Consider the following 15,119-nt stretch of genomic DNA (forward strand, 5'->3'; position numbering starts at 1 on the left):
TCATTTCACCTCCACATTTTCCTTTTTTGTCCTATTTTCTCCCTTCTTTTGTTCCTTTCTCTTTACTGTCTGAATGCAGTAATTAGGTTACACTTTCCAGCATTCTTGTGTATATATATATGTGTGCGTTTGCAGGTAAAACCCTTTGCTATTGGGTTCAGGTGCTTCTCTGAACGGAAATTTCAGTGTAGACGATCTGGAGAAAGAAAGGTTTTAAGTGGTTTCTCAATATACAGTATGGCTTACTGAGTATATCAGCCACTGTAGAGTGAGAGTAAAAAGCTGTGCTTATGTGTTTTGTGCCTTTCCCACAGAAAGCCCAGGCCTGTAGTCATAATACTCAGGATGGGAGGTCAAGGGTCAAAGCCAATGAGCCATCAGATACAGAGAAGGCTGTGTTCGGACTGATCGGCTGGTCTACGTTCCTCCATGTAAAACATCGCCCTATTGGTGTTGTTTGATGTAGTGACATTCCTACATCGACGTAAACGGTATGTGACAAAGCCCTAACCTCTGCAGTTATAAAACTTTATTAAGTTGAAGGATTTTGACAGAGAAAGAGCTACATTTATCTTAAGCTTTCCACTGATTTTGAACATACAGGGGTAATCTCCAGTTTGTTGAATTTACAATGGCTTATTTGGCAAACAAAAAAGATGCAAATGGGATTGAAAGCAGCATTTTAATCTGCAGATTGACATCATCACAGTGTGCATTATGAGATTGAGCTGTAGGACAATTCATGAAGCAATCATCATTACTGCCCAGCTATTTCCCTCTCCCTACAAAAAATTCAAAATAAGTCAAGCACACTTAATAAATTGTTTTCATGAGCACAAAACTCTCCCTTCACTGTTTTCATGATAATTAAATTAAAGAAGCCTGAAACCTAATGTAAGTCGCATGTGTAGTGCTCTAAAAAGTATTTGTCCCCTTACTGTTTTCCTCTGTTTTGTGGAGGAATTTTCTCCTAATCTTCTTTGAAGAGTTGTTTTAATGCAGCCACATTAGGGGGTTTCAAGCATAAATGGCCTGTATAAGACCTGTGAGACCAGTGAAAGTGGACCAAAATATTAGGTTATTTACAGTAAATTCATGGTTTAACAAGGAGGGAATTATTTTTTACATAGGGCCAGGCAGGTTTGAATAGCTTTTTTTCCTTATTAAATGAAATCATCATTCAGAAACTTCCTTTGTACCTAGGTTATGTTTGTTTGATGATCCAGAACATGTATGTATGACAGAAAAAAGGAAAACAGAAGAAATCTGAAATGGGGCAAATACTTTTTCACAGCACAGTAGTTGTGTATTATAGGTGGCTGGGCTGGGCGATTTGGGGAATGTTCTGTGTTAATGAAATTTCAACCAGATGTTTAGAAAGGATAGAACATGTCAAGCATCGATAAACTCTATGTAACAGTGTTGAGTTTGGATTTTGTTTGACTCTTTATATTGATGTGATGTTCTCCTATATCTCCTGGTCTTTTGTCCTTTGGGTTTAGTTGTAGTTCGTACTTGTCGTGTTACACACTCTTCCTGTCCAGTATTTTTACTGATTTTCCATTAAACTTCCTGTCTCTACAGTGTTTTTGTTTACTTTTCATAAAGCTTAGATTCTTAATTAGCTGCTTCCTGCCTACCTAGGCCAGCACTTGGATTGTTTCTACTACAGTTAATTACTTGAATCCAGTGGAGTTATGTGATACATTTACTGTTTTTCTCTGTCCAGATGTGGAGAACGACCAATAGTGCAGACTTATTTACAGAAATAGACTAAAAATATAGTGTATACCTGCAGTGCTCTGTAACATAACATTGAGTATGATAGCAGAATATTCATTAAGTCAGAGATGTCAAGACGCTGCTTCATTTCAGTGTTCCTTTAATTAACTGAATGAAGTTATTGGGGCCATTCCTTTTGAAGATTAAAACGAGTTCTGCACGGATCCAAAAACATCTTTGATATCTCCAGTCTTTTGATGAAAGACGTGCAAACTAGTTATTTTGAGGATGTGGTAATATAGGTTTTGTTTATATCATGACCAGCTATTTACTTGTATTTTTATTAATGATGCAAGAGACACAGGATTGATCTGCATCTTTGTTCCCTGGAGATATCCGGAGTTCTCCAGGGATATCTACCGACTCTTTTTTTCACTAGAGATGTTTTGGTCTGTCTTTCTACATCAAACATTCTCTGTGATTTAAAATTAAAATAATCATGAGGCTTATCCATACATTCTACTTTTATTAGGAAATATATCATTCTATAGATAAAATCAGTCTCAAGGTGATCTTAAATAGCAGACGTGAAAATGAATGAGGTGTTCTTTAAAGACAAAACCAAAGAGATGAAAACAATGAAGAGGTAAGACATTTTAAAATAATTTTCAGGTCGATTATTTGAATTTCACTCGCTAAAGTGAAAATATCATTACATTGTTTATTTTACTATCTTGGTATTTTTTAAATAAAACTTTGTTAATCGTAGAACCAGTTTGCTCGGGGAAATATCTTGTTTTCAAATAAATTAGAAGCATAAGTATCAGCTAGATGCTGTTAATTAAATGCAATCTTTATCTGATCTTATCAGTTTATCTGCTCACCTCTATGAAAGTGTTTTTTTCAACCATGACATTAAAGTAACTGTTGTTGTAGGTTTGTTTGAAATTGTCATGTTTTCTTTTTTTTCTTTTTATGTGTATACAGGTGTGTGTTAAAACAATGCCAAGATGGAAAGTCATCAGCACGACCTTAAAGATATAACTGTTGCTGAATTTTACTGGGAAATTTCATGTTCCTTTGTTGTTGTTTTTGTTGATTGATGGGTATTTTTCTCCACATTTGGCCAGTCTGTTGCATAAAAGTGTGTTGCATCATCTCCTTTTTAGTCAGGTAAACGACTGTAACTACGCAGCAACAGGCGTCGCAGCTCTGATGTCCCGGAGTTTATAAAACCCCACTGAGGCGAGCACAGAGCTGCCATTTCCAGCCGTAGTATCTTGCCAGTACTGCGTTCGGGGTGATCTCTGGAAAAATCGAAGCTCATGGGCAGGATTACTTTTCTTCCACACTGACCATTCCTGGAAGAGCTTGACAAAGCTGGATATCTGTCTGATAGAAGAAGATCAGAAGATTCATATCCCAATCAAAGTCGCTATCCAGGCGACAGTGAAAACCCACAGAGGTTTCCCAAGGAGACGATATCCTCCTTGTTGTTTCAGTTGACTGCAGCAGTTCATCATATTTTTCCGGTTTTGGATGAAGGTGTCATTTTTGGTATAGATCTGACCCACATATAGAGAACACTCAGAAGAGAAAGTTTTACGGATTTTATTGTCAGTAAAGTAATCTGGGATGAGGACTGGAAACACCAACTGTACAGGAAGGAAGAAGAATGAACTGGTTAACAAACGAATGACATGAAGTAACTGATTACTTAGATCTGACAAATGGCGTACTAAATTATTGTAGCTTGAACCACCAGAGGTAGAGAGATTCAGAGTCTTAACTTGCGAAGGAAGATCGTTCAGTTGTCTTCTTTGTTGTGATCTTGGTGCCAGCCAAATGGAGCTCAGGTGCCGATGTTTGAGATGGAGGAAGGGACAGGGTATGCTGATGCCTGGGTCCTGGAGTTGGAGGAAACGGGAAGCCGCCAGCTTGGTCCGTGTCCGAAAGGTACAGACGGTAGTGAGAGAAATCCACAGGAGGATAGATCCTTAACTCAGTAGTTGATAATCCAGATGCTCAGAGAAACTCTGGAACGAAGTCAGTACTCAGCAAGATAAACAAAGCCTCAGGTAAAAACCTGCGTGGGAACAAAATATAAAGTTACATGAAGTTCAAAACGAAGCAAAAGATCAGTAGAGGCTGAGCTTGTTACCACTAAGGCAAACACTCTGGCATCGAGGTGCTGGCAGCCTCCCGCTTAAGTTCTCCCCCGTGCAATCAGCAGATAGGTCGCACCTGTCATCCAGCGTACCTGAGAGCTCCAGCACCAACTGTGAAACACTGAATGGTTATGTAGACCAGTACACTAAAACACACACACACACACATACAGACTCAGACTCTGACAGAAGGAGTGTTTGCAAACACAAGACACTTGCCATAACTTCAACCCTTCATTAAAGGAGGCCCACTTGCCTGCACCCCTTTTCCCAGAGGATTCGCCACCAAGTAATATTTTGTTCTCTACTGTGGGCAGTGTGAGGCATAGTGAAGGTGATCTAGGATCACCATTAGTTAATGGAAGAGAATAACTTGTGGCATGGGATTTTGAAATGGTTTATGCTGAGCTGTTTTTATTGCTGTTTGAATACTGTTGGACTGCGAAGCGCGGCTGTGTTCAGTAACATTTGTATGTGTGTGTGTTTACCATGTTTTGTAATCAACTGAGTGCTCACTCAGTTGGAGTTAAAGTGGACTTTAAGAGTAAACCGAGGATGCGGACTGAGCCATGTTCACCTCTATTGTCCCATCATTTATGGCCCTTTGTGTTTTTCTGGTTACCGCCTCGGAGTTTTATGGTTTGTGTTTTTCAACTAGTTACCACCTCAGAGATTTATGGTTTTGGGTTTTTCCACTGGTGACAGATGTCATGCCAAGAAGTGCATGCTTGCCAAGATCGACATCCCCTATCACATGAACGCGTATCGCTCAGTAAGTCCACAAATGTGACCGAATGGGCTGTTTTTAAAAGTATTCCTAATTTTAACATGCTTATCCGTGTATGTGCTTAAAGAGTGTTGTTGTTTGGCAGATTATTTCAAGAAATTGTGGTTTTGACACCTTTCATCTGTACTCGTTTGAGTCTAATGTTTTAAAGTCACAATGTATCAAGAATACACCCTGTGGTTTATAAGCATAATAGTTAAGGCACTGTGTCACATAGAAACTTATTAAAATGGAATTTAGACGAAAATTCTGAATGAAAGACTCACCTTCTGTCATGATGTAGGGTTGTTTGGTGTTTGGTTTCAGGTTTCTTATGTTTTTCACAGTTGAGGTTTTGACTCATGCTTTTGTTTTGTCATCTTGTTCATATTTTGTCAAGTTTGGTTTTCGGATCTGGTTATGCTTTTGCTTCATGTTTTTCTAGTTTGAGTTCAAGAGTCTCTGTTTTGCTCCAGTCACGTTTTGTTCTGTCAATTAAGTTTATTCGGTTCACCTGCACCATGTTAATCAGTTTTGTTGCTCCACCTGTACCATGCCCCATTTATACACACCTGTTCTGTTTAGTCTTCGCGGAAACATTTTTCACTTTCATGCTCATGTCAAGTTTTAATGCTCAAGTCATATTTTCGGATCATGCCATGCCTGTCTCGCCTGCCCGTCCGTTGTTTTGTTCCTGCCTCCTGCTGTGAGTGAGTTTTTGTTTTTTGTCATTAAAATATTTTACACTTACCGTCATGCTGCCTTCTGGTCTGCATTCTGGAGTCCTGTATCTGGCAAACCATAACAGAATGTTTCCGCCAACCACGGACCCCGTGGACGCGCAGAAGGCAGACACCTCGGATTGCTGGGTTCAGCGTCAGAAGGAGGAGGAGGAGCTATGAGCAATCTGCCGACCAACCTGGAGGTTGTGCCCTCTCCACTTCTGCTGGAGGAGATGGAGCTCGCACCTGCTGGTCCTGGGTCTGGCCGCGATGCGGTGGACCTCTTTACGTTCCTGTCTCGGGAGGCGGAGAAGTCGTTGCGCCGTTCTGCGGGGCTGTCGGTGCCGCAGTCGGCTTATGATGGATCCAAGTTGGCGATTCCAGTTCCGGGGACAGGTCCCCTTCGTCGCCTTTCTCCGCTTGCTCCCCTGGCTGCGCACTCTGGTCCGGCAGTGAAGCCCTCGCCCTCCTCGCCGCAAGAAACGCCGGCGTGGAGCACCTTCCTGTGGTTCGGCTGGGGAAGAAGTGGTTTCCCAGCCAGCCTAGTGAGCGCTGCGGCAAGTAAGCCCGCATCTTCGTCTGCCACAGCACTGTCTCCCAGGCTCGCTGCAGCTCCGCCCATGCCGTCTGCGCTCGCTCCAGCCCGGTGTTCTGAGGCAACACCTGACGAGCTGGAGCAGCGAGGTTCTACGCACGACAGATGAAGAGCTTCATGTATTCCTCTCCTGAGTTGATGGACAGAATCAGGCAGATGGAGAGGGATTATGAGGCTGCAGTAAGGCAGTTTTACTGCCGTCCACCTCCTTCCACGCCAGGTCTCCAGGAAGCTGCTGCAGAGCAGCCCATGCCAGGTCTCCAGGCCAGACACACCACAGCCTGACTCCAGGCCAGACACATGTCGCAGAGGAAGTCGTAAAAGGGACGCCCCGGCTCAAGTCATCGGGGGCCCCAGCGATGTCTCAGCTCACGTCACTGAGGGTGTCTGCGACGAATCAGCTCCTGTTCCTAGCCTGCAGGGGTTCAGTGAGGAACTGGTCCTTGTTCTGGCTTCAGAACCCTGCGACGAGGGGTTTGAGGAGGAAGCGCCGCTGGACCCTGTTCCTGAGGGATTTAAGGAACGTTTTGTTCTCGTTCTGGTCTTTGAACCCAGAGATGAGGGTTCGCCAGGCTCTGCTTCAGCCTCTGCTCACGCCACCGAGGGTCCGGCCGACGCTTCTGCTCACGCCACCGAGGGTCCGGCCGACGCTTCTGCTCACGCCACCGAGGGTCCGGCCGACGCTTCTGCTCACGCCACCGAGGGTCCGGCCGACGCTTCTGCTCACGCCACCGAGGGTCTCGGCGACGCCTCTGCTCACGCCTCTGGAGTTCCACAGAGCGTCTGGGAGGTCCCCTACTCAGTCGGCCTCCACGTCTTTGGTGCAGGCCTGTTCGCCCGCCGGAACTCTGTGCCTGCTCGGGACGACCTCCTGGTCGCCCACCTGAACTTTGTGCCTGCTCGGGACGACCTCCAAGGCCCCCACCGCCCGCCCTGGTCGGGTTGTTTTTGTTTCTTAAAATCTTTTACATTTACTGTCATGCTGCCTTCTGGTCTGCATTCTGGGGTCCTGTATCTGGCAAACCATAACACCTTCACCGCCTCCACCTTCCAATGATTCTTCTGTGCGTCTCCGGGCCTTCCAATCAGCATCCTGTCCGTCTGATTCTCCATCCAATCACCTTCCGACGCCTTGCTTTTAAAGGACCTACCGCAGTGTTCATCCTCGCTTGTCCGCTGCGCTCATCCCTCCTCCACGCCACCTCTGCCATCTTCCTTCACATCTACTCCTGGCTTTCTCGCTCCCTGGCCGCCAATCCACCATCAGTGTCGGATCAGGGGGAAGACATCTCTAAATCTAAACCTTTTAAATGTTCATCTTGGCTCATGTCATTCTCAGCATTCATGTCTTCCTCCTAGGTCCGAGCGCCAAAGAAATAACCACGTAATTTCACATCAAAACTTTTCTAATTGCCATCCCTTTTCCTTGAGTCTTTTCAGATTGAATTAGCAGTTATACACAAGTAGCCGATGGGTGACTATAGAACACAGCCAAAGTGCATTTACATTCGCTGTTAAAGGTTGAAATGCACAATTTGGTGATCTGTATATATTCTCCGGGTTAAATGCACTTTTATGAGAAACATAATTGCGTTTACGCAGGTGGACTTTGACAGAAGCAGTGGTGTTATTCAATATTATTCCTTTTAAAGACATCGAGTTGGATCAATAAAACAAATAATATAAAGAAGTGCACTGAATGCTTCCTAAACTCCCTGTTAGAAAAATAAACGTAGGCGGATTTCTTTGAAAGTAATCTTTGATGCAGAGGGTTGTAAGCTTTTTCATTTTTAAGCATCTATGAACTCATTAATGCGTATATTAAATATCAAAGTCCAAGTATAATTCTACCATGAGTGTTTGTACATGTGTTCCCTTCTTTAAAAACTCAAAATGGATTTACCATTTAAAAAGTCTCACTGTAGCATCAGTAAACCTGTAATTGTCATATTTTTATGACACTCACACTAGAAGCTTAGAGTACATATGTGAAAATATAGAAAATGGTAAATCATCTATGGGTGCCTACTGACTCTATTTTTCACTAGTGATGTTTTAGTCTGTCTTTCTACATCAAACATTCTCTGTGATTTAAAATTAGTACATCCATACATCCTACTTTTATTAGGAAATATATCATCCTATAGATAAAATCAGTCTCAAGGTGATCTTAAATAGCAGACATGTGAAAATGAGGTGTTCTTTGAAGACAAAACCAAAGAGATGAAAACAACCCTTAACAGACCAAAATATTATTTGATAAAATATTAAAGTATTAATATTAAATACTCATATTCAATCACATCTTTGACAGTAATAATTGAACGATGCAGAGGGTTGCAAGCAAGCCTTTTCCTTTTTAAGCATCTATGAACTCATTGTGTATATTAAATATCTACAAAGTCCAAGTATTATGCCACCCTTAATGTTTGTAAATGTGTTTCCTTCTTTAAAAACTCAAAATGGATCTACCATTAAAAAGTCTCACTGTAGCGTCAGTAAACCTATATAATTGGTAAAAGGGATTATTGTTTTGCAGTTCAAAGTTTGGGCTTTCTGACATTTGGGTGCATCTGTGATAATGTAGAAAATGATATATAATCCAAAGATACCTAATCGCCTAGATTAAGGGGGCATGCATTTTTTTGGCAAGGCTGATTTTGAGGCTGCCAAGATGTGCTTCTCCCCTATTTTTACCCCAAAGATTGTCATATTTTTATGACACTCAAACTAGAAGCTTAGAGTAAATATGTGAAAATATAGAAAATTTAAATCATCTATGGGTGCCTAGACCTTTAAGTTAGGCATGTGTTTTTTGGTAAGGCTGTTTCTCAGGTTGCTGAGCTTTGCAAATATTGTTTCTTTTTTATGACACTCAAACCAATAGCTTAGAATACATCTATGATCAAGTAGAAAATGATTTTTTTTTTTTATAATAAGTACTCAATATTCTTAAAACCTTGGAGATGCATTATCTGGTAATGTGGATTTCTAGCTTGCCATATTGTGCATCACCACTCCATTCACCCCAAAAACTATCATTCATGTGTTAAACTAACACCAGTTGCTCAGAGTACATCTACGATCACATAAGAAAGCATATTTCATTCATAAGTATTTTGTTTTCCAAGAATCCAGGAGATGCATTATTTGGTAAAGCTGGTTTCTATTTTGCTGCATTATGCACCACATCTCGTTTCACTCCAAAAATTCTGAGACAGGTATGAACCTTGTTGCGAAGACTGACCTCCACCATCTTATGTACGTAGACCATTTGATCTTATATGTTTGTTTTTGGAAATTGTTTATTTCAACTGTTGAACTAGCATAGCACACACCTATAATAATTTGTAGTTATGTCTTATAAGAGTTGGTTATATTACTGTTTTCAGCATTAACAATGTACTCAGCAAAACAGTCTGAAAATGCTATAACCATAATTGTAAACAATCTATGAACAGTTTTTAAACCTATTTAACTTACAAAAGCAATAGTTACAACATTTTTAATATCCAGCTGTTCAAATAACATCATGGGGTAAGAATGCACACATACTTACGGTAAATTAAAAACCATTTCAGAATAATCTATGTACTGCACTACAGTAAAAACATTTAAACTTAACTTCAACCTATAGAAAAACAGAAATTATCTACACAATTCACAGTGATACTCCTTGTCAGTTGGAGGTTTATTCACACAGTCTTGGTGGTACCACCTGTTGCAGCTGTCACAGGCAATTTGAAAGAAATAACAGTAAAATTGGATATATATAGTAAATTTGTGAAAAATTGTGTACACTGTTCTTTAATTACATGTTTCTGCTAAATTTTTCTTTTATATGTCATTGACACATTGTATCTTTAAACTTGCTGTAAATGTTTTAGGACTATACAGGTCCTTCTCAAAATATTAGCATATTGTGATAAAGTTCATTATTTTCCATAATGTAATGATGAAAATTTAACATTCATATATTTTAGATTTATTGCACACTAACTGAAATATTTCAGGTCTTTCATTGTCTTAATACGGATGATTGTGGCATACAGCTCATGAAAACCCAAAATTCCTATCTCACAAAATTAGCATATTTCATCCGACCAATAAAAGAAGTGTTTTTAATACAAAAAACGTCAACCTTCAAATAATCATGTACAGTTATGCACTCAATACTTGGTCGGGAATCCTTTGGCAGAAATGACTGCTTCAATGCGGCGTGGCATGGAGGCAATCAGCCTGTGGCACTGCTGAGGTCTTATGGAGGCCCAGGATGCTTCGATAGCAGCCTTTAGCTCATCCAGAGTGTTGGGTCTTGAGTCTCTCAACGTTCTCTTCACAATATCCCACAGATTCTCTATGGGGTTCAGGTCAGGAGAGTTGGCAGGCCAATTGAGCACAGTGATACCATGGTCAGTAAACCATTTACCAGTGATTTTGGCACTGTGAGCAGGTGCCAGGTCGTGCTGAAAAATGAAATCTTCATCTCCATAAAGCTTTTCAGCAGATGGAAGCATGAAGTGCTCCAAAATCTCCTGATAGCTAGCTGCATTGACCCTGCCCTTGATAAAACACAGTGGACCAACACCAGCAGCTGACACGGCACCCCAGACCATCATTGACTGTGGGTACTTGACACTGGACTTCTGGCATTTTGGCATTTCCTTCTCCCCAGTCTTCCTCCAGACTCTGGCACCTTGATTTCTGAATGACCTGCAGAATTTGCTTTCATCCGAAAAAAGTACTTTGGACCACTGAGCAACAGTCCAGTGCTGCTTCTCTGTAGCCCAGGTCAGGCGCTTCTGCCGCTGTTTCTGGTTCAAAAGTGGCTTGACCTGGGGAATGCGGCACCTCTAGCCCATTTCCTGCACACGCCTGTGCACGGTGGCTCTGGATGTTTCTACTCCAGACTCAGTCCACTGCTTCCGCAGGTCCCCCAAGGTCTGTAATCGGCCCTTCTCCACAATCTTCCTCAGGGTCCGGTCATCCTCTTCTCGTTGTGCAGCGTTTTCTGCCACACTTTTTCCTTCCCACAGACTTCCCACTGAGGTGCCTTGATACAGCACTCTGGGAACAGCCTATTCGTTCAGAAATTTCTTTCTGTGTCTTACCCTCTTGCTTGAGGGTGTCAATAGTGGCCTTCTGGACAGCAGTCAGGTCGGCAGTCTTACCCATGATTGGGGTTTTGAGTGATGAACCAGGCTGGGAGTTTTAAAGGCCTCAGGAATCTTTTGCAGGTGTTTAGAGTTAACTCGTTGATTCAGATGATTAGGTTCATAGCTCGTTTAGAGACCCTTTTAATGATATGCTAATTTTGTGAGATAGGAATTTTGGGTTTTCATGAGCTGTATGCCAAAATCATCCGTATTAAGACAATAAAAGACCTGAAATATTTCAGTTAGTGTGCAATGAATCTAAAATATATGAATGTAAAATTTTCATCATTACATTATAGAAAATAATGAACTTTATCACAATATGCTAATATTTTGAGAAGGACCTGTATAAGACGATTGCTTAATACAACAAGGTCCTTCAAAATGTATGATATAAGAATAATATAACCTATTTGTTTCTATATAAGGTTGTCTGCTGGTCAACACAGACCTAATGAGGACAAATTTCATTTCTGCTGATAGGTTTGCAACACAGTATCCACATGCTTGCTCAGGTTAAGGTACACATGAAGATTCTCTATATCTGTCCTTCAACATTCAACTTAAGAATAATTGACTATTTAGTTAAACTGTGTGCTGTAAGTACTCACTTGAAGTTGCCAGTATGAAACTGCAATGATTTGAACCAGGAGAATATATACAGATCACCAAATTGTACATTTTCATCTTCATCTGATTCTAGAATTGTGCCACTCAAGGTGGCAGCAGGTTGGAGTAGCTCTGTTACTTTTGATTCTGATTTATTCTTTTTTGGGAACTATTCCTCTTGTGGTGGATACAGTTGATTTTTTTTGGATGACTGTCCACTCCAGTGTCGGATGCTGTGCAGCTTGGAGGATTTTTCTTAATACTTTCTATTTTTGGACATTTGTTATGATGCATTGCCATGGCAACGGGGTTATTTCTTACAACCGGGAGCAGCTGATTAATATCTCAAAAGCTCAAATAATACTTCAGCTACAACCCCAAATCCCTGATGAGTTGAAAAGGAGATGCCGTGGATGCAGAGCAGGAGCTAAGAGAAGAGAGAGAAGGAGGAAGTTCAAACCATCTCTTCTGTCGATTTTGATTGGCAATGTGAGATCGTTGGGAAACAAGTTGGATGAACTCCAAGCCCTACAAAGGACCCAGCCAGAGTACCGGGCATGCAGTATCATGTGTTTTAATGAGACATGGCTGCAGGATCATATCCCCGACTCCAGCGTCTCTCTGCCGGGCTTTTTAACCATACGAGCAGACAGAGATTTAAAGAGGAGCGGCAAATGTAAAGGAGGTGGACTGGCAGTACTTGTGAACAACAGATGGTGTAATCCAGGACATGTTACTGTGAAGTGTCATCTCTGCAGTCCAGATATTGAACTGTTGGCAGTAAGTTTTCGTCCATATTATTTACCAAGAGAGTTCACCAGTGTTATTTTGGCAACAGTTTACATTCCATTTTCCGCTGTTGCTGACACTGCATGTGATGCCATCAGCTCAGTTGTTGCTAAGCTACAGACACAAAACCCCAATGCTTTTGTGGCAATTTCTGGTGATTTTAACCATGCTTCACTCTCTGCTACACTTCCAACGTTTCAACAATTTGTCAGCTGCTCTACCAGAGAAAACAAAACATTGGATTTGTTTTATGCAAATGTCAAGGACTCATACATCTCTACAGCAAGACCTCCTCTATGCAAATCAGATCACAATCTTGTTTTTCTGTGCTCGAAATATAAGCCCCTTGTTCAGAGGCAACCTGTAATAAAGAGGACTGTGAGAAAATGGTCACAGGAAGCTGAAGAAGCTCTGCAAGGTTGCTTTGAGGCTACAGACTGGGACGCACTGTGCCAGCCACATGGAGATGACATCAATGCCATGACTGAGTGTGTAACCGACTATATAAACTTCTGTGTGGATAACATCATCCCCACCAGAACCGTGAGATGCTTCCCCAATAACAAACCTTGGATCACCAGTGACCTGAAGGACCTGCTTAACAAGAAAAAAAGAGCCTTCAGAGAGGGAGACAGAGAATTATTGAGGATTATACAGAAGCAACTTAAAGTCAAGATAAGAGACAGCAAGGAGGTGTACAAGAAGAAGCTAGAGAGCAAGCTCCAGCAAAGCAATATCAGAGATGTGTGGATAGGGATGAAGAAGATCACAGGCTTCAAGCAGAAGGATGATCAGACTGATGGAGGTCTGGACAGAGCCAATGAACTGAACACATTCTTCAATAGGTTCAGTTCAGAAACAAGCTTCGCATCCTCCTCTCCTGCTCACAGCCAAACAGACATTCCACCTTCCTTTGACCCACAGGACCCACAGCTGTCCAGTAACACCTCACATTTTTTATCTTCCACCTCAGCCCTAGACCCTTCTGCTTCTACATGTTTGCCTTCAACCATATCAGAAGATGCTGATGCTTCCTTTGCTTCCCCCTTCCACGTGTGTCTCAAGAAGTCAGGTGAAGAGACAACTGGAGAGACTGAATAGGAATAAGGCTACAGGTCCAGATCATGTCAGCCCTAGAGTCCTGAAGGCTTGTGCAGAGCAGCTCTGGGGGATTCTGCAGCACCTCTTCAACCTTAGCCTGGCCCAGAAGAAGGTTCCGGTGTTGTGTAAGACCTCCTGTCTTGTTCCGGTACCAAAGAAAACTCACCCATCAGTCCTCAATGACTATAGACCTGTTGCCCTGACATCTCACATCATGAAGGTCCTAGAGAGACTTCTGTTGGCTCACCTGAGTCAGCAAACAGTAAACCATCAGGACCCCCTTCAGTTTGCTTATCGCTGTGGAGTTGGAGTTGAAGATGCCATCATACACCTGCTTCAACAAACCCACTGTCGTCTGGACAAAGCCAGTAGCGCTGTGAGGATCATGTTCTTTGATTTCTCCAGTGCATTTAATACCATCCAACCTGATTTGCTTTGTCAGAAACTCCAGAAGACTCAGGTGGAGGCCTCAACAATCTCCTGGATCAAAGACTACCTGACAAACAGACCACAGTTTGTGAGACTGAAAGGTTGTGAGTCTAACCAGGTAGTCAGCAGCACAGGAGCACCACAGGGGACTGTACTCTCACCATTCCTTTTCACTCTGTACACCTCAGACTTCCAGTACAAGACAGACTCCTGTCATCTGCAGAAATACTCGGATGATTCTGCAGTCGTGGTGTGGATCAGAGATGGACAAGAAGATGAGTACAGGAAGGTGGTGGGCCGCTTTGTGACATGGTGTGGAAACAATCATCTCATTTTGAACGTGACTAAAACAAAGGAGATGATTGTAGATTTTAAGAGAAACAGGAATAAGTCAAAAACTATTTCTATCATGGGAGAAGAAGTGGAGGTGGTGGAGGAGTATAAATACCTCGGTGTTCACCTGGACAACAGACTGGAGTGGAGATGCAACTGTGAAGCCATCTACAAGAAGAGACAGAGCAGACTGTACTTCTCGAGGAAGCTTAAGTCCTTTGGTGTTTGCAGCAAGATGCTGCATATCTTCTATAAGTCTGTTGTGGAGAGTGTGATCTCTTCTGCCATCATCTGCTGGGGAAGCAGCATCAGAGCCAGGGACTCAAAAAAGCTCAACAAGCTGATAAAAAAGGCTGGCTCTGTTCTGGGGACTCCTCTGGAACCTCTGGAGATCATTGTGGAAAGACGGATTCTTCATAAAATGAAGATTATGGAGAACCCTGAGCATCCTCTTCATGAGACTGTCCTACAACAACAGTGTCTTCAGTCAGAGGCTTCTTCAGATCTGCTGTAAGACGGAGCGTTACATGAGGTCCTTCCTACCCACAGCCATCAGCATCTACAACGGCTCTTTGAGGGAACCTTCATAATATGAGCTACAACATTTAATTTCCCTTTGGGATTAATAAAGTATTTTTGAATTGTATTGAAGTGAATTTAACAGCGAATGTAAATGCACTTTGGTTGTGTTCTATAGTCACCATAGGCTACTTGCACATAATCGCTAAT

The 15,119-nt window shown here is 42.1% G+C and overlaps 1 protein-coding gene across 1 annotated transcript in view; it reads left to right on the forward strand.

Moving 5' to 3' along the window:
* Nucleotides 1–321: 321 nt before the first annotated feature.
* Nucleotides 322–15,119, forward strand: part of LOC124881345 (copper chaperone for superoxide dismutase-like) — a 31,833-nt gene continuing 17,035 nt past the window's right edge. The window contains exon 1 of the mRNA XM_047386909.1: nt 322–491. The gene's annotated coding sequence lies outside the window, so the exon portion shown is untranslated. The remainder of the gene's footprint in view (nt 492–15,119) is intronic.

This window comes from Girardinichthys multiradiatus, chromosome 14 (genome assembly GCF_021462225.1).
Source record: "Girardinichthys multiradiatus isolate DD_20200921_A chromosome 14, DD_fGirMul_XY1, whole genome shotgun sequence".
In the NCBI taxonomy this organism is placed as follows: Eukaryota; Metazoa; Chordata; class Actinopteri; order Cyprinodontiformes; family Goodeidae; genus Girardinichthys; species Girardinichthys multiradiatus.